This window comes from Pipistrellus hanaki, assembly GCF_964339955.1.
Source record: "Pipistrellus hanaki genome assembly, chromosome: 6".
In the NCBI taxonomy this organism is placed as follows: domain Eukaryota; kingdom Metazoa; phylum Chordata; class Mammalia; order Chiroptera; family Vespertilionidae; genus Pipistrellus; species Pipistrellus hanaki.
The window spans coordinates 66,978,481-67,005,599 of NC_140508.1; positions in this window are offsets into that span (position 1 = coordinate 66,978,481).

Genomic DNA, 27,119 nt, shown 5'->3' on the forward strand with positions numbered 1-27,119 from the left:
GAGCCTGGCACCCATAGTGTTCCACATGATAGGAGCTCTGGACTTGGACGTGGGAGGTCATTTGTTATGTGAGCCCTGGGAGGTAACCTTGACTCTCTTAATAGTCTCTCCAAGGGTGTTTGAGGCATGGCCAAGCACTGGGAAGATGCTTGGAGAGTGAGGTTATCTGAGAAAGAACCAAATAAGAATTTCTGTAGAGTATCCCTTACCACCTACCCACTCTGGTGATGTCTGTGCTGGTGGTTGGTCATGACCTCTTTCTCAAGGCCCCCTTGCCCAAGAGCAGCTCTTTTTTTTTTTTTTTAAATATATTTTATTGATTTTTCATTGATTTTTCACAGAGAGGAAGAGAGAGGGATAGAGAGTTAGAAACATCGATGAGAGAGAATCATCGATCAGCTGCCTGTTGCACACCCCCTACTGGGGATGTGCCCTCAACCAAGGTACATGCCCTTGACCGGAATCGAACCCGGGACCTTTCAGTCCCCAGGCCGACGCTCTATCCACTGAGCCAAACCGGTCCCGGCGCAGAGCAGCTCTTAATACAGATGGAGAAGATCCTTCATACCAGGCCCCTGTGATGCTTCTGAGGTGGGTCAGAGGCTCTGGCCTGATGGAGGCAGATTTCCTCCTTGGATGTCTCTTGCATTGGTGCCCAGCAGGAAGCACCGGACTGGAGTGTCACACTGCACCCCTGCCTTTAGCATGGGCTGCCTGCCTGAGTTCTCCACACTTGATGCCAAATCCCGATTGGCCACACAGGACTCAGTTCCTGGATCCAGCTCCAGCGCCATCAGTAGATGAGTGGATAAAGAAAGCTGTGGTACATATACAACATGGAATACTGTGCTGCAGTAAGAAAGTAGGATGTCTTACTCTTTGAGACAGCATGGAGGGACCTGGAGAGTATCATGCTAAGCGAAATAAGCCAGTCAGAGAAAGACAAGTATCACACGATCTCACTCATAGATGGAATCTAATGAACAAAATAAACTGTTGAATAAAATAGGTCCAGTGACATAGAAGCATGGAACAGACTGTCAAATATCAGAGGGAAGGTGGGGATGAGTGAGTGGGTGGGGAGAGATCAACCAAAGAACTTGTATGCATATATGCATAACCAATGGACACAGACAGTAGGGTGGTGAAAGCGCGGGGCAGGCTAGAAGGGGTCCATGGGAAAAAGGGGACATATATAATACTTTCAACAATAAAGACTTTTTTTTTTTTTTTTTTTTTTTTAAAGTGAGCAAACAGGGAGCTCAGAGGAAATACACTTCTCTAGACGTATGGTGAATGGCCTGTCACTCTCTTTGGCCTTGGGTATGTCACTTAACTACTCTGGGATTCGTTTTCTTCATAATAAAGAGAGAGTTACTTGATTTTTACAAGGAGAGGGAGAAGAAAGGGACAGGGTTGGGGCAAGTTAAAGAAAAGGTCTCCTTGGGGGCTTCAGACACTGTGCCCGAGGGTTTACCCTCTGTCTTGCTTATGGTTAACTTGGCCTTTGTGACTCCAGGGTGAGGCTGTTTTTTTTTGTTTTTTGTTTTTTTAGCACTAGGGGATGCCCCCCATGAGCAGTTTCTCCCCCTGGGAGTACTGGTTCAATGAGCAGAGCAACGAGAGAGCTGATCCATGCAGGAGTGCATGGGCCAAAGAGCGAGAGAGTAGAGAAGCATGACAAGGGGAGAGGGACCAGGGACCAGGACCCAGAGAGGTGGGGGCGTGCTGGGGTCTGCACTGGGTTCTCAATGATCACAAGCACTAGGAAAAAAATTGGCAGGTTCTAGGGCAATTGCTCTGGTTTGTTTGCCAGAAACAAGCCATACAGACAGGAGGGTAGTATTGCTATGGACTGTCCTGTGCCTGAGATTTGAGGTCTTTGTTCTTTGGTGTTAAATGGAGGGCTGGGGGAGCAGGATGCACAGCCCAGCCCCCTCTCCCACTCAGAGAATGTTCATGCAAATTCTCCCACAGAAGCTTAAACAGCATATGTTATTTGCTTGACAGTCTCTGTCTTCTGTACAGGTGCTTCTGCACAAATGTATCTTGAATCTCTTCTCACAGATCTGGATTTCTTTGGGTGGCAGTGGCATACCTGAAACAGCAGAAGCAAGGTCAATAGACACCCCCCACACTCCCACAGAGCACCCTTTGAAAATGAACAGCCTCCTTCAAGACCCAAGACACATTCCACTCATGACATTCTTAGACTTTTTAGGGATCTCACTTTCTGCCCCTCACCAAATCCTGGTGATTGATAGTATCTTCAATTCATCACCTCCATTCTCCACCAATTGAGATCTGGACCCTCTTTGTACTTCTGCAGCCAGGACCCTGTCTCTCATGTTAGTCATGGCCTTGGTGAAGTTACCCCATAGAATCTACACTCTGACTCTGAGAACTCAGAGCCATCCAAGACATCTGTAACCCCTCCCCATACTGTCCAGAATTTGCAGAGTCCAGAGAAGATTAACTTGCCTGTCCAACCCTCTCTCTCCTCTTGTCACTGTCTGCCCCTTCCTCACAAATAACATTTGTAATATTTCCCTTCCACTGTCATTTATCCTGGTCATCTGGTAATAATTTTAAGTTGATCCTTTACACCCCAAAATTTGCTTTCTCAATGTCCTTTAACTCTAGACCTACTCCCATAAACATCTCTGGATGTTGACTGTGACATATGTGCATAAATCAAAGAGTAGTTGCTTTGTTTTACTGTCTGACTCTCAGCTCTGTGCACCTATCACTATTGTATGCACCATTTGTCTCTGGACTTAGAGATTGGAGAATAAAGAGATGTAGGTTGCCCTCCAATCCCATCACTAGTAAGGGGGCTGAAGGGCAATGATTTGGAAGGACCCAGAGTCTTCAGAGTCTGTGGTCAGAGATGGATGTGCTGAAAGGTTCAAGTCCAGGTCATCCTTAGCTGGACACAGCTCCTCCTTCCCCCTCCCCATCCCAGCCCCCAGCCCATCACCTACTCTTCATCTTGTTCCTCCTCAGGTGCCCTCCCTGGGCCTGCAGCAGCAGGACACAGAGAAGCAGGATGGGCAGCAGAGCCTGGGTTGGCATGACTGACCAGATCAGTGGGCTCTCTGTCTGGCACAGACTTTCCTGGAAGCTGGTGGGTGGAGGGAAGGTAAGAAAGAGCAGGTTATTCTGGGCTCTTCCTGCCTCTACTGGCCAGGCCAGGGCAGGGCAAGGAGTCCTTGTGTCCTCCAGTGGGCCTGCCCCTCCCCTCCCCACAGCCTGTTCTATGTGGGATCTGGGCTTCTGCAGAGACTGCCCTTCCTGTCACATAACTAACCCTCTTCTTTTGTAAGCAGAACTTTTCCCCCTGAAAGATGTAATCTATTTTTTTAAATTATAAAATAATTTATAGAAAAATATGTAACTTAAAAATGATGATAGTCTCATTGTGTAGAATTAACCTGTGTCTCATCGTATAGTTGATCCTGAACAACATGGATTTGGATTGCACAGGTCCACTTATCCTTGGGTTTTTCCATAAATACTGTTGGCCCATGGGTTTCCTTGGATCTCTCATCTGCAGCTTTAAGTAACTATGGATTGAAAACAGTATTTTTGCATTTCAAACACAGAATTAAAAAATATACTGTTTTACATCTGCCATCGGTTGAACCTGTGAATGCTAAGGGCCAACTAAGGGGAATCAAATGTAGTAAGTGGATTTTTGAGTGTCTTGGTGTTTGCGCCCCTAACCCTCATATTGTTTAGGGGTCAACTGTGTTATCTTTTTAGTTTGTTTGCATATTCCAGATAAACAATTCTGTTTTCCTTACATCTTGAATCACCCACCTGTTAAAAAAAATTTTTTTTTATTGATTTCAGAGAGGTGGGAAGAGGGAGAGAGAGAGAAACATCAATGATAAAAGAGAATCATTGATCCGCTGCCCCCTGTACACTCCCTTCTGGGGATTGAACCTGCAACCGGGTCATGTGCCCTGACCAGAATCAGACAGTGACTTCCTGGTTCATAGGATGATGCTCATTCTCTGAGCCACACTGGTGGGCAGAATCACCCACCCTTTGTTACCCATCTTGTCTCATCCTAATTTAATCCTGTAAATGTTTCACAAAACATAGTTTTCCATAATTGTATAACTCTCATTTAAAATAAATACCTATTGTCAGGCATTTGTGTTGTAGCCATTACTGATTATCTAGACAATATCATGTTGAGCATTTTATTCATAAATTCTTAATTTAAAAAAATAAATTTATTGAGGTAACATTAGATAAGAGTTACATAAGTTTCAAGTGTATAATTCTGTAATACATCTGTATATTTCATTGTGTGCTCACTACCAAAGTCTAGTAGTCTCCTTTTGTCACCATATATATTATGAACCTCTTCATTTTCTTCATCCTCTCCCCACAGATAACCGCCATACTGTTGTCTTTATCTATGAATTTGTTTGTTGGTTTTGTTTGTTCATTTGTTGCTTTCTGTTTTATATCTTGCATATGAGTGATTTTCCACCTGACTTATTTTGCTTAGCATGATACTTTCAAGATCTACCATGTTTTTGCAAATTTCATCCTTTTGGTTTTTTAAATAAGCATGTTTTACTCAACAGAGGATGAGTGTAAGTTTCCTCAAATTCTGTAGGACACTGCATTTTTTTTTCTTTATTGATTAAGATATTACATATGTGTCCTTATTCCCCCATGGCTCCCCCACCCTCCCACTCATATCTGTGTCCCCCTGGTATCTGTGTCCATTGGTTAGGCTTATATGCATGCATATAAGTCCTTTGGTTGATCTCTCCCCCTTACTCCCACCCTCCTCTACCTTCCCTTTGAGGCTTGATGGTCTGATTGATGTTTCTCTGTCTCTGGATCTGTTTTTGTTCATCAGTTTATGTTGTTTATTATATTCCGCAAATGAGTGAGAGCATGAGATATTTATCTTTCTCTGACTGGCTTATTTTTTTCTTTTTCTTTTTAAAAAAATATATTTTATTGACTTTTTTTTATATAAACCTTTATTGTTCATATTATTAGAAAAGTTCCTCATTTCCCCCCCCCCCCCCACCAGGTTCCTACCCAGCCCTTTGCCCTTTCCCCACCCCCCATTGTCCTCATCCATAGGTGCACAGTTTATGTTCAGTCTCTTCCCGCATCCACCACTCCCCTTTTCCCCAGAGAATTGTCAGTCCACTCCCCTCCCATATCTCTGATTCTATTATAATCAACAGTTAATATTGTTCATCAGGTTTTTTAATTTCCTTGGGTTTTTTTTTTAATTAATAAACTTTTATATTTTTTAAGAATAAATTTTAAAATCTAATAATTTTAAACCTTGTTTTTTCTTCCCTGGGAACTGAGAAGCAAACTTGTTTACATGCAAATTTACCCTTAGGCCAGGTGTCGGCAACCTGCGGCTCCAGAGCCGCATGCGGCTCTTTTGAAGCTTTACCACGGCTCTGACAACTTGCAAGCCTGTGTGAAAATGAAGGTAACGTCTTACAGCCCTGATGTGCTGACACTGTGCACTGAGGTTCAGGAGCAAAAATCCCATTAACCAGGTAAATTAAATATTTTAATTATCTATTAATTTGCAAAAATATATTTTACATTGTTAAGTGAAAAAGTCCTTTTTTTCTTCAGATTGACAGCTAACTGCATGATCTGGTATATAGCATTAAGGTAAGAAACAATATATGCAGTGTTATATTTGTTTTAAATGTCACAATGGTTTTGCAGCTCCCAGGTTCAAGTGGCTCTTTATGTCTTAAAGGTTGCAGACCCCTGCACTAGGGCAATCTAGCAGCAGAGTCAACAGTCCGTCCTCTGCCTTTGGCAGCTCCCATGAGATTCCGCCTAACAGCCCAGGCTCCCTCTGGATGAGCCTGGGTCCCCAGGGTCTGGCCTAGAACTGGGGTTCAGTGCTGTCGGATCTGGGGTTCAGCACAGTCCGGAGCTTTTATCTCCTTCCCGCTAGGGAACGCCAGCCAGGCACTCAGCCTCCCCCTCCTCTCTGGCTCTGTCCTCTCAGCGCACACAGCATGTCTCTGTACCTTAGGCTTTTACAGCTCCTCTGATTTTTCTTCTGTTTTTTTCTTTCCTTCTCGTTGTAGAATTTCCAGTCGACTTTCCTGTAGTTCTGGGCAATGTCCATTTTGTATTTTAGTTGTATTTTATTGAAATTGTTGTGTGAGGCTGCAGTTCGGTGTTACCTATGCCACCATCTTGGATTCTCCTGACTGGCTTATTTCGCTTAGCATAATGCTCTCCAGTTCCATCCATGCTGTTGCCAATGGTAAGAATTTCCTCTTTTTTTTATTTCATTACTTTGTGGTATTCCATTGTGTAGATGTACCAGTTTTTTAATCCACTCATCTGCTGATGGGCACTTAGGCTGTTTCCAAATCTTAGCTATGGTAAATTGTGCTGCTATGAACATAGGAGTACATATATCCTTTCCGATTGGTATTTCTAGTTTCTTAGGATATATTCCTATAAGTGGGATCACTGGGTCAAATGGGAGTTCCATTTTTAATTTTTTGAAGAAACTCCATGTTGTTCTCCACAGTGGCTGCACCAGTCTGTATTCCCACCAACAGTGTACAAGGGTTCCTTTTTTCTCTGCATCCTCACCAGCACTTGTCATTTGTTGATTTGTTGATGATAGCCATTCTGACAGGTGTGAGATGGTACCTCACTATCATTTTTATTTGCATCTCTCGGATGATTAGTGATTTTGAGCATGTTTTCATATGTCTCTTGGCTTTCCTTATGTCTTCTTTTGAAAAGCATCTAAAAGTATCCATTGCTCATTTTTTTTATTGAGTTGTTTATCTTCCTTTTGTTAAGTTTTATGAGTCCCTGTAAATATTGGAGAGTAAATCCTTATCGGTGATAACATTGGCAAACATGTTCTCCCATGCAGTGGGCTTTCTTGTTGTTTTGCTGATGGTTTCTTCTGCGGTACAGACACTTTTCATTTTTATGTATTCCCATTTGTTTATTTTCTTTTTAGTTTTCATTGCCCTAGGAGCTGTATTGGTGAAGATATTGCTTTGGCATATGTCTGAGATTTTGCTGCCTGTGGATTCCTCTAATATTTTTATGATTTCCTGTCTTATGTTTAAGTCACTTATCCATTTTGAGTTTATTTTTGTGTACAGTGTAAGTTGGTGGACTGGTTTAATTTTTATGCATGTATCTGTCTAATTTTTCCAACACCATTTATTGAAGAGACTGTTCTTGACTCCATTGTATGTTCTTGCCTCCTTTGTCAAATATTAATTGAGCATGGTGGTTTGGGTTGATTTCTGTGTTCTCTATTCTATTCTATTGATCTATATGTCTATTCTTGTGCCAGTACCAGGCAGTTTTGAGACCAGTGGTTTTATAATACAGCTTGATATCTTGTATTGAGATCCCTCCTACTTTGTTCTTCTCTCTTAAGATTGCTGCAGCTATTTGAGGTCTTTTTTTTATTATTACAGATTAATTTTTGGAGAATTCATTTTAGGTCTGTGAAATATGTCATTGGTATTTTTAATTTTATTTTATTTTTTATTTTTATTTTATGTAGTTATATTTTATGAAAGACCAAGGAAAATGGAGGAATTTGAAGTTTCATTCCAGTAACCCACATAGATTTTACTTTTACCTCATTTAAAAGTTATTTTACACTTAGCTTTCAGAAACATATCTATTGTACAGTTATATCAATTTTTAATCCAAATAACATAATACAAATTTAATAAGGTTTAGAATCAGAATTGGTAAATGAAGTCATGTATTAAGAGTCTTAAATCCATTTTGAATATTCTATTTCTTTACCTAAAGCTATAAAGTCTCATATCATAGACTGGCTGCCTCCTACTCGCCCCCTATTGGGGACTGAGCCCACAACTTGGGCAAGTGCCCTGACCTGGGATCGAACTGGTGACCTCTTGGTTCCTGGATTAAAGTTCAAGCTCTGAGCCACACCAGCTAAGCTGCTTGCTAATATTTTTTTTAAAACTATGTCCAGATACATATCAGTTTGGAAGTTCCTGAAAATTAATGAGCAAACAATTTGTTTTGTGTTTTTCTCTAACTATCACAGAAATACAATGATCTTTGGAAAAAAAACACTATAAGTAAAAGTTTGGAAATGTTGCTACCAGAAGAGACAACAAAATAAAGTTAGAAAATTCATAAACATACATTTATTCAGGAAATGCAATTACTTGAGTTCTTAATATTTCAATGACCATTCCACATTATAAAATATTCACATGTATTCTTTTAAGTCTACACCATCATGCTGACATTTTTCTCAAATAAACCATAACCATTTCTTCCATTAAATGCTATAATATCCTTTTAAATTGTAAACAAAGTACTTGAGCCAAACTATGTTAAGCATTTGAACAAAATAATTTCCAAAAATTTATAAGACAATTAAAAAAAAACACACATTTCAATTATTAAACCCCAAAGAATTAGGCCACTATAATCTAGTATATTGCTAACAGATAAAATATCCATGTTAAGACAACACATAATTATCAATGACTTTATTTTTCATCTGCAATTTTTAAACATGCTTTTCCAAATGATGAACATTTATTATTATAAAATTTAAAAAGGCAAAAAGAGCAAAAAGATGGCAGACGTTAAAATTTTGTTTAAATTACTTGCAAATTTTATTACTTTTTTTTTTAAAAAGACTATAATTATTTCCGAAATAAAGAGTACCTTTTATTCCTAAAGAATGAAAGTACCTTTTATTCCTAAAGAAATTAAGAAATATAATCAATCATCGTATCTGCTTCTTAATAGTAGCTGTAAATTGTTCTATTCTGATACTTTCAAACATAGTCCAGTGTATTTACAGCATTTTATAAAGGGGAAAATAAGTGATTCTCAGCCATATGTGTCTTTCAGAACCTCAGGAAAAGCTTTATAAAAACAAGAATCTGGTCCCACCCCCAGAGATTCTGATTTAGTTGGTGTCTGCAGGATGTTCTAATATGCAGCTAAGTTCAAATCAAATCAAATCATACATTCCCTCTCCAGTTCAAATCAAATCATACATTCCCTCTCCCCCCCTGTCAAAAAAAAAAAAAAAAAAAGGAACTGGGGAGAAGGGATAATTATATGTATATTTCACAAATCAAACATCTATTATATACTTACTATGTGCCTGGTTATGCTCATGAATTATACATTGATTTATAAAATGAAAAGTTCCTTCATTTCCTCACGACAGCAAACTGCTACTTACTGTCCATCTCTGCCACTGAATGATTGAATTTTCTATGGTCAGAATTTAAAATTCTGGGATACACTATGAAAACCGTTTTAACAAAAACAAACTACTGCTACTCATGCTTAACAGTAGCAAGCAAAACTAGTGTATTTGGCTCCTTTAAGCTATCTTTATTTTAAGAATTATAAATAAGCGCCAACCCACACAAAGAACAGATTGTGAATTACTGTAGAAGAAAAAAAATAGCTTACTCAACTTATTAAGTTTCAACATCAAAAAAGATTTAACTTGGCTGCAAGTTCTGAAACAGCTGAGATACTGAACCAGGAAGCTATAATTTATAATGAAATGTTGACACGCCCTTAAAAGCTACAGCAGCTGTAGCTATACTAAAATAAGGTTTCTTTAGGGTTTACTTTGTAATGCAAGAATACGAGCATAACAACATTACTGTTTTATATGCACCAATAACTCTCTTTAATATATAAAACTCTACAACAAATACCTCTAATAATTTTACAATTAAATCAAGCCCATAATTATTCTATGCTACTTTGGTCTCAACATTTTAAAAACATTAATTAATTTTGAAAATATACAATTTAACAACATTCCTATTAATACCAAGCACATTTTGTAGTGGACTAAAGACACATCCAACCATTCAATCCAGTGTTCAATACCTAATGATAAATAACTACGCCAACTGGCTTTTATTCTGAAAAAAACACACTGAAAACTGGAATAATCTCTTAAGACTCACAATGCTCACAAACATGCAGGAAAAAGTATACATTTATAGTCTTCTTGAAGGAATGTTTCAAAATGCCCACTTCTTATACAGGGTCTAAATTCCTTATATATTTCAAACCACTATCTTCCTTTTAATATCTTTCACTTAAAAATGTTCCTAAGTTATTCACTGAAAATGACCCTCAATTCTTTAATTCCAGCTTTTAAAGAGTCCAGTCACAGTCCTTTACCAATAGCTGCCTTTCAGTAAAATAGTGACATCCAGTGGACAACTGAAAGCATCTCTCACAATTCCCATCATATTTGAATCATAAACTAAGACCCCCATCTCTAAATCAAACCATTGTAATATGAATAAGTTCCTACTCGTCTTGACAATCTGCAGATTCTTATGAACACATCACCTCATAATTTCTATACATCTTATTACATATATCCTCCAATAACCAACCTATTTAAAATCCATGCTTTAAACGGAACTGGTAAAAGTGTGTTAACTCTTGAGACTAATGAGATGAAAATATTACTTTTTCATCTTTGCTTCTGCTATTTCCCACCACAAACTAAATGGCTCATCTCTAGGAATGAAAGGGCCAGAATATAAAAAACATATTTAAATAGAAATGAATAGCATTAAAAAAATTTGTAAAAGATGAAACCTGAACCTGTTTTTGCATTTGTAATTTGACACACTGTTGAATATAAATAGACCTAATCAGTAATGCTAACACAAAAATTACATCCTCGTGCCTTGCTGCTCAAACACTATGAAAGAATACATATTTTAGCAATGATTGTCGCAGTGTTTAAAAACGTACTTTTAAAAAGCATTACAAATGAGGATTCACTATACATTATGTTTAAATAATAAAAGTAAAAAACTTCCACTGTGCTATGACTTACCAATGATTATATATGTGTGTGTTCAAAGTACAAAATGCAGCAGCAATGCTAACATTGACAGTGTAATGAACTGCTATAATTGAAACTGTCATTTTTTTTGTGTGTGTGAAAACTATAAAGAAATTTTACAGGTTAAAAAAAAGAGAAAGCAAATAAAGAATTCGAGAACTATTACTTTTTTGGGGAGGGAGGGGTCCCTCAGCCGACCTGCACCCTCTCTCAGTCCAGGAGCCCTCAGGGGATGTCTGAGTGATGGCTTAGTTCCGCCCCCTGCAGGGAGCGGGCCTAAGCTGGCAGTTGGACATCTTTAGCACTACTGCAGAGGCAGGAGGGGCTACCGACACTGCCACTGAGCTTGCCAGCTGTGGACCCGGCCTCAGGGCTTCTGGCTGAGCAGTGCTCCCCCTGTGGGAGTGCACTGACCACTAAGTGTTTGCCCCTGGTGCTCAGTGTGCATCATAGCGACCAGTTGTTCTGCTGTTCAGTTGATTTGTATATTACCCTTTTATGCCAGCGGAATCAGGCCAAAACTGGCTCTCCAACATCCCCAAAGAGGTCCCGGTTGCGAGAGGGTGCAAGCCAGGCAAAGGGACCCCATGGGTGCATGATTGGAGTCGGGGAGGAACCGTGGGAGGGCTTCAGGGCATACCCGGCCCTTCTTGCTCAGTCCTGATCGTCCAGACCCCAGCAGCAAGCTAACCTACTGGTCAGAGTGTCTGCCCCCTTATGGTCATAGCGACTGGCTGACCGTCTACCCCCTGGTGGTCAGTGCATGTCATAGTGAGTGGGTGAGCGGCCTTAGCATATTAGCATATTATATTTTGATTGGTTGAACGGATGACTAGACAACCATACACATAGCATATTAGGCTTTTATTATATAGGATAAGCAGCCAAATGAAGAACCTTTTTTTCCTAAAAAAAATATTAAGAATGTAAAAATACATCTTACTATTTAAAAAGCATTATTAAAAATCCATAACAACTTTATGACAAAATCTGCATTTGAAAAAGGCCTGTAAAAAGAGCAGGACAAAATTGCCCTCATCACCTTTTACTTTTTCTTGTCAGAAAAAAGTGTATGCATCTCTGGAACCACAAATGGTTCCCCCCATGTCTATCAGCCCCCATGTCTATCAGCAATTCCTCCTGGAATTATTTGAGATATATAGATTGGAGAGTTTTGTTCTTTGCATCCCATGATATTGAACCCAAGGCCCTCTTCTGTTTTTGGAAGCTCAACAACTCGAGGATGAGAATGTCTTTCCCTGGCAGCAAATGCAGCAACAGTAGCCTTTGCCCAGCATTAGCTCTCACTTCAAGACAGCTGCTGATGTCCACAGTCTCACAGACATGTTCATATACCTCTCTTACAGCATTGCAGAATTCACTTTGCAGGACTCTTTGTAAAGTTTCTGTGGTGGTACCTCCCCACTCCTTGGTAGTTTTTCCAACAATTCAATTGCTCTACAGATATCCCTTTCCAGCCGTACAGGTTTCCCCAGAGCCGCCATCTTCTCCCTCAGCCTCTGTCATTGGTATTTTAATAGGGAGTGCATTGAATCTATATATTGCTTTGGGCAGTATTGACATTTTAATGATGTTGATTCTACCAATCCATAAACACGGTATGTTCTTCCATTTGTTTGTCTTCCTCTATCTCTTTTTCCCAAGGACACTGCATTTTAAATGAGAAGATATTGTTCTAAATCCTGCATAGCTTTCTGCAGGTCCTTATATGTGATCCAGAACCAGGAATAGCAGAAATCCTGAGAGAAGCCTCCTGGGTACTTGTCAGTGTATGTACACCTCAAACAAACCATCAAAAATCCTTAACTCCTGGGCCAGACACAGAGCATGAGGCTGATACATGCAAATCCATAATTCAATTATTTAGGTTTGGCACTATTTTCAGTCCCTAGTTCCCCAAAGTCTGCCTTTTGTGTCTGTACTGGTCCACCCTCCTCAGCCAAGTCTCTGGAATCCTGGCATATATTTCTTGCTTCTCAAGACACCCAACAAAGCCTGGGGGGAAATCACTTATATATGAATATATTTTGTCTGTATAAAACATACCTGTGACAAGGTTTGGGAGAAGGAGGTGTGTGCCCTTGGTAGTCCCTGGCCCTTGTCCCCTCGACTCTTCTACTTTCCAGTGAGCTTCAAGTCATGTGTATATCTGCCCAATATAATGCTCCTCTTTGATATCTGGTGAACCAAATCTATCTTTTCTAAAGTCCTTACTATTTGGTCTCTTTTTATCCACATAAAAGCCACACTGCATGTGGCAGGAGATATTATGCTTTAATTAGCAAAGGAGAATCAATACAGAAGAGAGTGAGACATTCAATTGCCTACACAAATAAAAGGAAAACAGATATATACAGATCATCTTCCATTCCCAACCTATGGATAGACTCACATGCATTAGATAAAGACTCTAGACTGCAGTCTGTTGCGAGTGGCTGCAACCCTAGTTCACAGTGTTCTTCCTAGTTTAGTAGGAGATATTGCTCAAATAAAAGAAAATCCATTACTTCTGTATTCGTGATTATTGAAGGAAATAGTTGGTGATATGGTCAATATGTAATTCCTGGGCGGAATGTACATATCTGCTATTACCAAATCATTAAGTTCCAGACCTTTGATTTTTGTTTTTCAGCTCTTCTGCCCCTTGTTCCAGGACATAACCTTCTTTTCATTCCCCACGTGAGAAGAGTCCAGCTAAAAGAACTGTCAGCCAGTTACTGCAAACACTCAACTCAGAGAGCTTTAAAGGTAGGTGGGGTAAGGGTCTTGAGGCATAAACTTTTATTTGTGGTTTGCTTGGATGAGTTCCCTGCTCAGGCGATGTCAACATTATTCCTGTGATGTGGGATCATTGTCTCTGTTGTTCAAATAAGACATGGAAATAGAGGTGATATGACCTGCCTGAGGTCCCATAGGTAAAAAGGGCAGAGATGAAAAGACATTAGCATTCCTGACTCGAATTCAACACTTTCTCTCCTTTAACATTATCTGGAAAGCCCCCAAACCCTGAATTTTGTGGGGAGCTGGAGTTCTGTGTTTTTGTGATACTTAAGAGACATTTTCATTGTCTATACTTTATCTCAGGATGGCTAAAGAATTCACCCAGAACTCTGTATGTGAGTAGTACTCAGCCTGAGCATGAGAATGTTTCTCTTCTCTGGGGCTACTTAGTACATCTGAGTTGTGCAAAGAAGGGTTTTTGGCATCCCCACATCCTGATAATCCTTGAAGAGCAAGTAGGAAACTCAGAAAACTGAACTAAGCATGAGGCCTTTTAAAAAAACAGATTTCAAAGCTTTGGACAACTGAAGTCTAGAATGATATTTTTGAATACCAACAGCTTTGGAATCTTTGTGTTTCTGTGACTGTGTGCCAGTCTTCTTCCTTCTTTATGCAAAAGGCAGGTGCCAGAATCCAGAAGCCATCCCAATCCAGTTAACTCAGACCTTATATCCTCATCTGTAAGTGGTTAACAGACTATCTGCTTTGCACATTTGTCTTGCTCTGTGCCGATGCCTTCAGAGGATTAGAAGAACACTCTGAGCCACACTCAAGGACTGTCTATGCTCACTGGCTTTCCTGCGCAAAAAAATTGCAAGTGATTTGTAGCATTTTTGGAAGACTACCATGGCCTGGAGCTTCACCAATTAAGTTATATCCTTTGATATAAATATTGCCCAGTAGTAAATGAAACTTAAACACCTTAACTTGATAATTTTCCATCATCAAGCTATGCCAAGGCAAGTTGGCAAGGTTGTGGGTTCTGAATGGAGTAGGTTGCAGGTCATATATAAGCATCTCAGAGTGGTAGCCCCCCAAACCACTAATCTCTTACATTTTGAGGAATTTTCTCTCCATGATCTTCTTTTCTTACCCTTGTCTCTCCTCAGGTCACCTAAACCAAATTTGCTTCAAAGTCAATGAGTCAATGATTCACATGCCTAAATCCGGCATTTACACCATCTATGTAGATAAAAGATTTAAGAGTCCCTCAACCAGTTGTTGGCCATTGTCTTTTCTCAAGTCCTCCTGAGTAATCCACCTCATCACACACCCTGGACTCCCTTTGGTAACATTTATTTTAGGGTCTTGACTAAATTATATCATCTGGTTACGTATGTTCTTTAAAAATCAGTATACTCAATGTGTTCTATTATTCCACTTTCATAAAAATAATGACTACAAGATTAAAGGATACACATATACTGGTTATCTCTGGATAGTAGAATTCCTAATGCTTATTTATATTTTTTTTTGTCTTAGAAATTATACAATTTGAAGATTTATTGCTTTTTAATGAGAAAAATAGCAATGCATTTAAAAATAATTTGGAAAGGAAGCTATATGCAATGGGAAAGTAGTCAGGGGAAGCTAAAGGCTAGTTTGATACATTGTTAGGTGCCAGAGGGTGAAAAGGAAAAGTAGGAGAAACAATTGCACAATATTCACAAGCACTTTCTCTCTCTTTCCTACCCTATTCTCCTTGGTTCCTTTTCTACCTCTAGCAGCATTTGGAGAAGATCTGTCTTGTGCCAGAACTTAACCCAGAGACTACCATGAACCCCTGGGTTGTCCTACTCAAAATGTCCATCTGTGGGATTGTGATGCTTCTGCCTGCACTGGGAGGCATCAGGAAGTCCGGTGTGTGGTGAGGGAGAAAGGTGTTCTGCCCAGGCTTGGGAAGTCGGCATAACTGATTCAGGGTCCAATGTCCAGTTTCACCCTTCAAAGAATCAGAACCCTTCTTAAAGCAGAGACATCCAATCTGGAGTTCTCAATCTGGCACCCCTTCAAGTTCCCTCTCCCAGATCTGAGAATAATGTTGGGTATATGGAAAGGCAATGTAGTTTTTGTCTACATTTCATTAGCTCACAGGAAATAATATTTTCCAATGCCAGGCCACCTTGGGCAGTGGAAACACCAGCACAGAGCTTCTCTCTGTGCCCCTATTTTTAGAATCTCTGTGCCTGATCTGAGCGAGCCTTTGGTGAACACCAAAAGAGTAATATTTTAACACTTTCGTTCAGTTTGAGGGGGAAAATCTTTTAGAGCAAGAAAAATTAGACAAGACAAATAAGAAGTCCTTAGTGAGTCAAAGTTTGGGGTCTTTGATAAAACAAAAAAAATGGGAATAATGAAGGGACTGAGAGGGAAGGTTGTGGACCAGTAAAAGATATGAAATTTGGGGAGAGGATTAATGTTTAGGTGGTATCAGCAGGATGTACCTAGAGCATATTGTGTTCAGTGAAATAGGTCAGGCAGAGAAAGACAAATGCCATATGATTTCACTTATATGTGGACTCTAAAAAACAAAAGAAACAAACAAGCAGACCAGAAACAGACTCAGATACAGAGAATATTTTGATGTAAATATTTCCAGATGGGAGGAGGGTTGGGTAAAAAAAGATAAAGAGATTAAGAAGTGCAAATTGGTATTTACAGAATAGTCATAGGGATATAAAGTACAGCAAAGGGAATATAGTGAAAAATAAAAGTAAACAAGAAGAGAGAACAGAAAGGGGGCAAGGCAGGTTCCTAGTCTCCCCCAGCTCAGTTTTCCATTCTGCAAAATGGGTGTGGAAATTGGAGCCAGAGGATATTACAGGTCTTAAAACCTAAGGGTATATGAGAATAGATTTGGTGAGGTGGTGTCAGACATGGTGAGGGTATCCAAGATCCTATTGTTAGGGAGCTTAGAGAGGGCTTGAAGGAGCTTAGAGAGGAGCTTAGAGAGGGCAATGCTCTGGGGGCATGTGGAAAGATGGAAGTCACATCATGAAAGATAATCTTTTCTAAACAGACACTGGCTAGCACTCAAGGAAGGGATTTTCTTGAAAGGCAGAGAAATACTTTATGGCTTGGAGCTCAGGTTCCAGACTTTAGAGAAGGGTTTCTTCAACAGATTGTGAGTGGATAGACCCTGCCAACTCCTATCATCTTGGTTTCAGCTGAAATAAAAGAAATTGAGCAGTGCTGGGTACAGCCTCCATTGAAGTTTTGCAGCCTAAGGTGCACTAGGAAAAACCAATGTTTTCAAACAACTTATAACTGCTGCTGGACCTACTGTGGAAACATCTGCCTGGACAATGGGTGAGTTGGTTGGGGAGGGAATGTTGGGCCTGAGTATGCTTCCTCACTCCCATTCAGAAGCTGTGACCTGGAACAGAAGACTGCAGTCACCCAAATCCTTGGTCTAAGAGGCGGGCAGCACAAGACAATTCCCTCAGATCTCCACACCTAGGCTGCTACTCACTGCAAAGTAAACCAAACACCAACATGGGGGCCTCTACACTCCCCCCCCCCACTTTCATTAAGTTCCCCAGAAACATCACCCATCAGTATGTTTATCCTGCCTTTGTCCCAGACCCCGGTTATTGCTGCCTTAGTCTGGCTTTTCAATGGCCCCCTGTCTCAGCCCGGCCCAAAGAGACCTGGGTCTCCGGTTCTGCACTCAACTGACAAGCCTCTTGCGTGAATTTGCTTAAAAGCGGGTAACTCCTGATCTTACAGAAACAATGTCTGTTCCCATTAACTGGGACCAAGGATGTTATTAAGGTTGGGAATGAATGTCCACTGAGGTTCCATGACTTTTTACCACTTAACTTTTCTCTTCCAGAGAACCCTTTAAAACAATGCTAAAGAAACCGAAACGGGCTGGTTCACCATGAGTGGGGCAGGACGATGCCCCAAGGTTTGGGAAGAGTGCAGCCTGGCTCCCTGTTGCAATACCCACGAGTTGCTCTCTGTTCTCTCCTTGACCTCTCTCTCCTGAGAAGGCTCAAGTCTTGGCTAAATAAACTGTTATGCCAACCCGAGGGCTCTGCTTTTTTTTTTTTTTACTCTATCCACGTGACTCCATTTCTCTTATTATAATCCCCAATGGTCCCAACAGTTGTTCCATCCCATCATGGGCATTGGCAGCCAACTCTACCTTCAGTTAGACATAGATATTAGGCAAGTAAGCCCATGGCTTTAGCAAAAATACATACATTTATAAAAATCTCATGGGGTTAACACAGTAAGCGTTGATCTCATTCACAATACATTTCACTGAGGATGATCAGTAAACAGCCATGTGTACCATTATTCAAGGATACTGGCTCCATCTATCTCTAGCTCCACCTCCTCTCCCAGGGTCTCCTCTGTACCCCGCCAGCAGATGGGAGAAGAAAGGCAGCATGGAGGCGCAAAGAGAAAGTTTTTAAGGGCCAGGTCTACACGTGGAATTCATTATTTCCTTCCATGTTCTGTTGGCCATAATATAGTCAGATGGTCCCACTTATTTGCAAAGGAGACTAAGAAATATTGCTACCTATATGCCCAAGAACAACAGAAAGGAGAATTTGGGGAGCCCACGTCAGTCTCTGAGCAGAATACTTATGCAAGGCCAGACCCCTCAACCAAGATCTCATACCCTGGCCTCTGCATCACTCCGTCCAATTGAACAAGCACCTCTCCCTCCCCAGGTGAGAAGTTGGCATCTGTCATTAGAGAGAGTGTTTCTGCCCTCAGAGTGGGGACCCTGAGCTTCCAGAGTCTGCAGTACCCTACCATTCTTGCCAGTCAGTTCTGCTTTCCTGGGCAGTTTTACCTGGGTAACATCACCTTTGAGATTTCAGGGAATGCAAGGCAGGCCTTCCTGCCCATGTGTTTCTCCAGACTGTGACTCTTTGTTCTGGGAACTGGGTTTCAGGACTCGTGTTTTCTGAGCTCAAATTCTATGAAGGAGACTTTATGGTGACTGGTTTGTTAGGGGGTGGGAGCTGGATCTTTTCTCAAGGAACCAAAGAGTCACTCAGTTCGCTGGGCAGGGAGAGGAAGAGAAATCAATGGAGTGGGTCCTGGGGCCTGAAGGTCCCAATAACAGTGACAAAAACAAACAAACAAACAAACAAAAACAAACAACACACACACACTCCACAAACCTCTCCTTCTGGGAGATGCTGCTCATGTATTTTTTTCTCAGTTTTATCAAAGTTGATATTGAAACACTGCACAAAGTTCCCATGGTGGAGGAGTGTGCAACTAAATGCCAGTTATAGTTGGAATGTCCAATTGGTCTGTAGGAATCTCTTTCATGACCCGTGTGGAAAGAGTTCAATTTAGCGTTCGGGTTCTGGAGAAGGGTCACACACAAATGAAGAGACTTGAGACTTTGAAGAAATTCAACTTGGCGATATGGGGGGTCAGGTGGTAGTCCAACTCTAGTGGAAAAACTACCCCCCCCTTTTTTTTTTAACTTTACCTTATCATTTATTCATTCATCAAAATCTTTTTTATTAAATTATTGTCTGTGTACATATTTTAACATTGCCTCCCCCACAATACATACCCCCCCCAACGTTTTGTGTCCATTGGTTGTACTTATATGCATGTATACAAGTCCTTCGGTTGATCTCTTATCTCCCCCAGATCTCTCTACCCTCCCCGCTTTAATTTGACAGTCTGCTTGTTGCTTTACTGTCTTTATATCTGTCTTTTGGTTCATCAGTTTATAATGTTCTTTAATATCCATAAATGAGTGAGGTCATGTGGTATTTCTCTTTCATTGACTGGCTTATTTCACTCAGCATGATGTTCTCTAATTCTATCCAGGTTGCTGCAAATGATGAGAATTCCTTCTTTTTTATGGCAGCATAGTATTCCATTGTGTAGTTTTACCATAGTTTTTTGATCCAATCATCAGCTGACGGGCACCTAGGCTGTTTCCAGATTCTAGCTATTGTAGATTGTGCTGCTATGAACATAGGGGTGCATATATCCTTTCTGATTGGTGTTTCTAGTGGGAGAACTACTCTTGCTCTGGCCCTGCCATCCCCTTTTATTGAGGCTTTGGGGAAAACATCTTAGGCAACATACACAGAAATTTACATGTAGCCCTTAGGCAGGAAATAACAGAAACTTACATGGGACAAACAAGGTGGAGGCTGCTTCAGCTAACAATATGTCAACTAAAGGTTAGAGCAATTAAGGTTGTTGACCAGCCTTCCTGGCTTCCTTCAACATCTCTTTTTTAGTGAAATTGATTTGTTTTCCAGCACGGTCATCATTGCAATGCCATCTGTGGAGATTCTGCATGTGTCTCCAAGAAATTGGTAGATTCTAGGAAGTATCTTTCCCTCACCACGAGGTTCTCAAAGACTGTGGACTCCCAAACTTTGGGGACACGGATGGCAGGAGACTATGCCTCCCCAGTCCCAGTATCGTATCTAACCTGGTGACCCCTGACTCTTCATGCTAGCCCCAGGGTTCCCACTCTCCACTTGCAAGCCTACCTCATTGATCCAAACCCCAGGTCTGACATTTATGTCTCTTTGCTTACTGGACTTAAAACACCAGGAGAGAAGCCTTGTGTGAGCATCTCCTAAACCACATATGTCAAACACAAGGCCCGCGGGCCAAATCTAGCCTGCCAGGCCTTGCAATGTGGCCTGCACCGCGCTGTCATCACTGCACTCCGCTGTCAGTTTATGACATTGTCAGTTTATGACTGTTCAGTAAACCATTCGGCCCGCGATTTAGGCTGGATTTTAGATTTTGGCCCCTTCTCTGATTGAGTTTGACACCCCTATGACCTAAACCATATAAAACATCCCTACCCCCAGGTTTGGGAGAATCCGTTATAATTAAAGAAACATGTTTCTCCACATTGTGGCAACTTGTGGAGAAACTTTCAGAGAGCAGCAGTCCGGGCAATAAAATCAGCAACATGGTGCCCACTGTTAAACCCCTAAACCTTCAGTGAGAGTTGGAGGATACCTAGGAGGCCTTCGAAGACTGTTGTGTGACCTCCAGTAGGATTGTCTTCTTGCCCCAGCTGCGGACGAGGGAGTGGGCCCAGGGCAATGTTTCTTCTACTTACCAAACCTCTTCCCTGAGTGGTTATACTGTCAGGCTCAATTCCTTGACAAATAAGCTGTGACAGTAACCCAGAACTTCCGGTTCTCCCTTGATAGCTCTGGAACTGTCTGCTGCCCCCTATCCCCACCTGAGAGGATAACCCCTGCCTCCCACTACAGATCTCTTTGCCTTCTTGCCTTTAGAGGCTTGATCTTCTTAGCCAAGATTCCTGGCTTCCATCTCTTTTTGTGTATTGACTAAAATCCTGGGGGAAACTGCTTCTATGTAGATGTTCTTATGGCTGTAGAAAGCATTGTCCCTTGGAGGTCCCTTGGTGCAGCCGTTCTCCTCTTGTCTCAGGCTGTGATCCTAGCAGATTGGAAGTGCAACCTTACTTAAAGGTGGCGGCACCACTGGTCTTGAATGGAAAGAAAATGCTATTGGCTTCCCCAAATTCTCTTCTTAGTCAACGTCTAGTTGGTTACCATTGTTTATTCAATCACTTGGGATACAACTGGGACATTTTCAAATGTAAATGCTCCTAGAAAGAGTAAGCAACCTTCAGAGGATTATAGAAAGCCTACTGTGTGCCCAAGCTTGTGACAAGGGCTACTCCATGTGAGTGGAGGTGTCACTAACTCTATCTGTTGGCATATATAACCCAAGGAAGGGTGAAGTCTTATGATGCAAATAAGTAGAAACCAGGATGGGGCATGCTAAGAAGGATGAATGGGATATGTGGTCAGTGCTTTAAGGTGTAGAAGGCAGAGGAGTTAATATGGGCCATGGGATCAGACTTCCTGGAAGAAGAGATGCTGGGTCCTACCTTGAGGGATGATGAAAAATTGAGATACCTAAAAGGAAAAGTTATTTTTCCTCCTTGACAGATCAAATATAGACGTTGTGAACAAGGTTCGATCATGAATTTGGTAGTAAGCTCTATGACCTTAGCATGTCCAAATCTGTCAAGTTTTCCTTTTTGATCCCTGTTATCATACCCACAAAAGCTTCAGAGCACAAGCATTGTTTGACAAATTCAGCAAAGGAGAACAAACAGGCATAGATGAGTGGCTGAATCTATCCAAGTTCACTCAGTGAGTTGATTGCAAATAGATACACAGATCTCATTCTCGAATGCCTCTGGGCTTGAGTTTTCTAAAATACATCTGTGCCAGCGGCCAGAGATGTGCTTAAAAATCGGGGGTCCATGGGGAATAAGGTTGGGGAAGGGCACTGGGCAGAAAGAGTGTTCATGGAGAGGGGTGAAAGAGGACAGATCCTAGTGTTCTCCTGGACGAGCAGGGGTGATTGCCTTAGGACACAATCAGCGAACTGTTTCCTGCTGAGTAGTTAGAAAAAAGAAGCAGTGAGAAAAACCTCTGTTGCCACCCGGTTGATAGAATATTCTCATTAAGCCCCCGGTGCCCTAAAGAACATCAAGAGCCTTTGCACTTGATTGTGTTGTTTCAAAGCCTGCAGTCGACCCACTCTGGAAGCTGCAGAAGTAGGAGGTGGTTGGCATGCAAAGATGTGGGCTGGGAGTCCTTCAGGGGATCTCATTTGAGCTTTGATGGAAGGATTTGTCCCAAGTAAATTGGCCTGCAATTGCCAGCAGACAATTTAACAGTCCTCTCTCAGTAACTGATAGAATAATAAGAAGAAAGAAATCAGTAAGAATATGGAAGATGTTTTAAAATATATTTTCATTAATTTCAGAGAGAAGGGAGAGGGAAGTAGAAACATCAGCGATGAGAGAGAATTATTGATTGGCTGCCTCCTGCATGCCCCACATTGGGGATCCAGCTTATAACTCCAGGCATGTGCCCTGACCTGGAATTGAACCGTGACCTCCTTGTTCATAGGTCGATCCTCAACCATTGAGCCACTGAGTCTGGGCAGAACACAGAAGATTCGAATTACAAATGAAAAGGTGACTCCATAAAATCAATTTACATAAAAAATAATTCAGGATTACTGTGAAACATATATATGTTTTAAAATAAATGTCTCAACAAATGTCAATAAAGTAAAATCAAATTAATAAAGTAGAAGAAATTTCCATCTGATTAAATATTAAGCCAAGCAATTCTAAGGAACCATGGGTCAAAATGAAATCATGATAGGAAATAGAAGATATTTTGCACTTAAAAATGAAAATATGACATGTCAAAAAAATATGGATACAGCGTGATACCAACAAAATGATGACATGGGAGACCCCAGCCTCCGTCCTCCCAACAGAGGTCAACAGTTAGACGGTTATCTGTGAACACAGAGCTCCAGGAGAGCCCTGGAGTCCACTTAAACAGCTTCAGCAAACAGGGGACACCTGTAATACTCTCGACAACAAAGTTTAAAAAAGGAAGCTTCAGCAGCACAGTGGGATAAAAACACTGAGAAAACCTCCAGAGAAGAGAAGGAAGAGCAGCTGCGTCTTGCCGTTTTGCCGGCATTATCCCATTCCCCACGCTGGCACTGCTCAGGGTCAGGAGGAAACCCCGCTGGAAAGAGTTCCCCTCTTCAGGAAAGGAAGAGCGGGTGAGAGGCCACCTTCCCCAGCCTTTCCAGGAGCCACACAGAGGTCTGGCTTCGGTTTCACCCCGCCCAGACTGGCAAAGCGGAGACCTATGCAGACAGCTGGCCATGGGAGAACAGCAGGGGCCATGGGTGGCAGCACCCGGTGGGAGTGACAGCAGAAAACAGCGGCCCGCTCTGCAGATTTCACCACCCGGGAAACTCATAGCCAGCAGCGCAGCCCAGCCCAGCCGCCGCAGACATCCTAGCATTTGCCCCACAGGCATTTGCCGTTACCAGTCACCGACACCAGCATCTGAGTCCCTTGCTGCTCCCTACACCAATGCCTCCTCCCCACTCCCCTTTGCTGGAGTCCAGGCCTGTGAAGCTGCATGACTGAAAGATGCCGATCTAGACCCCTGCAGCTGATGCCCAGGGCAGTGTGCATGGGGAGGAGGGACCCTTTGGCTGTGCCCTTGTATGCTGCCAATCTAACACCTGTCACCGGCCGCCACTGCAGTACCCATGCTCAGGGCGTGCCATCATGGCAGAGCTCGCTGACAGCCAGGCTCTTGCAGCTGCTTGTCGTCCTGGATCGGGCCCTGCCTACACGTGGTGGCCAGTGTTCCTGCATTCACAGACAGATGGCCCTCCAGCTGTACAACAGCACAGCCCTGGTCCAGTTCCCATCACGGCTGCCACTGCCACGAGCCCGTGGCAAGACCCCTGCAGCTGCCAATCAGCCCACAGTTGGCTCTGGCCCATGCTCCGTGCTCCGGACCCCATCCCTGCATGTGCTTGCCACTGGCCCCTCCTACTACACTGGTACACGCAGTTACGTGTAAGCACACCATAGCGCTGGCCACCACCACTGCCTCCCTTGGACCTGGAGGTGCTGCTGAGGACCCCAACAGCCTTTGTAGCCACTGCAGCCTGAGCCAGAGCGACATCACACCCCTCTGGTGCCATCACACGTCCTCGGGGACCCTGCACCACTAGACCCAGGGTCACAGCATGCTCCACCTGACCCCACCTGCAGGTGAAAGTCTCCCCTTACTGGAGTCAGTCAGTAAAGCATGGAAGCGGTGACCGCTTCTTCAAACGCTCACACACCTCAGCAGGGCTACAGACAGCGTGAAGACTCAGGGAACCAGGACTCCACCGAGAGAATACAGTAAACCTCCGGTAAGTGGCCCCAAAGAACTGGAGATACAGGCACTACCCAACAAAGAATTCAACAATTTGCTCTGAAGGTGTCTAAGGGCTAGAAGAGAGCACAGATAAACAACTAAACAATATGGGAAAAACAATACAAGGACAAAATGAGAAGTTCAACAAAGGCCTAGAGAGGATAAAAAAAAAAAAAAAAAAAAAGCACCAAACAGAAGTTTTGGAGTTGAAGAATTCAATAGAGAGTTTCAAAAACACACTTGGCCAAGCAAAGGTTAGCTAGAACACAGTTAGCTAGAACACAGATCAATTGAAATGATCCAGTCAGAGGAGCAAAAAGAAAAAGAAATATGCCAAAACCGGTTTGGCTCAGTGGTAGAGCGTTGGTCTGTGGACTGAAAGGTCCCAGGTTCGATTCTGGTCAAGGGCGTGTACCTTGGTTGCGGGCACATCCCCAGTACGGGATGTGCAAGAGGCAGCTGGTCAATGCTTCTCTCTCATCGACGTTTCTAATGCTCTCTCCCTCTCCCTTCCTCTCTGTAAAAAAATCAATAAAATATATTTTTTTAAAAGGAAAAAAAAAAAGAAAAAGAAATAAAGTGTACAGGATTTATGGGACATCATTAAAAGAGATAATCTACACATCAATAGAGTCCCAGAGGAAAAAGAGACTGAGAAAGGGATAAAAAGCTTATTTACTAGGAAAGAGATGTTGGCTGAGAAGTGCACAAACTTAAGTAGATATTTGGACAGCTAAGTTCATAAAGCTAATAAGCCACCCACAAATTTCAATCCGAATTGATTTTCTTCAACATTGAATAAACCAAGGAAAGAAATATTTTAGAAGAGCAAGAGAATAACGTGTTTCTCATACAAGGGAATCCTCATAAGGCCATCAGTGGGTTTCCCAGCAGACTCCCTGCAGGCCAGGAGGGGATAGGGTGCTATATTCAAAATGCTGAAAGACACCACTAGCAAGGAGTAGTTTAACCAGCCAAGTTGTCCTTCAGAAATGAAGGCAAGATAAAGACTTTCCCTAATAAATAAATAAATAAATAAATAAATAAATAAATAATGGAATTCATCAAACTAGAACTGCTGAAAGTAATTCTTCAACCTGAAATAAACACTCATTGGTAACATGAAAACATACGAAAATATATAACACACTGGCATAGGTATATAATCAGATTCAGAATACTGTAACACAGTAGTAATAGAGTAATGTGTTAACCACTCAACTATAGCACAAAGGTTAAAGGAAAAATAAAATTTTCTATAGCTACAATAATTTGTTTAGGAATACATAATATAAGAAGATGTAAATTATGACATCCAAAATTTTAAAAGGGGGGAATTTAAAAGGCTATTTATATGAGATTGAAGTTAAATTGTTATCAGCATAAAGAAAATAGGCTCATCCTTATGTTTTCTGTAAGCTTTATGGCAAAAACTTCCAAAATTCACACAAGATAAACAGAAGGTAATTAAAACATACCACTACCTAAAATCATCAATTCACAAAGGAAGTCAGCAGGAGTAGAAGGAAGGAGCACAGGAAGTATAAAATAGAAAATAATCAATAGAATGGCATTAGTAATATGTGGGTTAAAAAAGAAACAGGAACTAATTATATGTTTCCTACAAAAGACTCACATCATCATCAGTTTTTATTTTATTTTTTTAATATATATTTTTATTGATTTTTTACAGAGAGGAAGGGAGATAGATAGAGAGCTAGAAACGTCGGAGAGAGAAACATCGACCAGCTGCCTCTTGCACACCCCTTACTGGGGATGTGCCCGCAACCAATGTACATGCCCTTGACTGGAATCAAACCTGGGACCTTTCAGTCCGCAGACCGACGCTCTACCACTGAGCCAAACCGGCTTTGGCTCACATCAGTTTTTAAACATATATATATATATATATATATATATATATATATATGTATGTATATAATTGATTTTTTTTACAGAGAGGAAGGGAGAGGGATAGAGGGTTAGAAACATCGATTAGAGAGAAACACCAATCAGCTGCCTCATGCACATCTCCTACTGGGGATTTGCCCACAACCAATTTACATGCCCTTGATTGGAATAGAACCTGAGACCCTTCAGTCTGTAGGCCGATGCTGTATTTACTGAGCCAAACCAGTCAGGGCCTCACATCTGTTTTAAAGGCAAACATAAGCACAAAATGAGGGGATGAAAAAGCTATTCTAAGCAAATGGAAATCAAAAGAGAACAGGTGTAGCTATACTTAGCCAAAACAAATTAAGCCCCAAACAGTAACAATTACAATCCAGGCACTAATATAATGATAAAACATCATCAAGAACATATAACTATCGATATTTAAATATACTAGAGACCTGGTGCATGAAATTTGTGCACTTGGTGGTGGGGTGTCCCTCCAGCCCGCACCCTCTCACAGTCTGGGACCCCTTGGGGGATGTCTACCTGCTGGCTTACGCTTACTCCCACCAGGGATCAGACCTGAGCTGGTAATCAAACATCCCTCTTGCAGTCTGGGATCCCTTGCTCCTTACCACCCGCCTGCTCGCTGCTCCTTAGTGTTGCTGTGGAGGCAGGAGAGGCTCCTGCTACCGCTGCTGCACTGTTCAGGCGTGAGCCAGGCTTCTGGCTGACCACCAGGGGGCAGCTCCTGT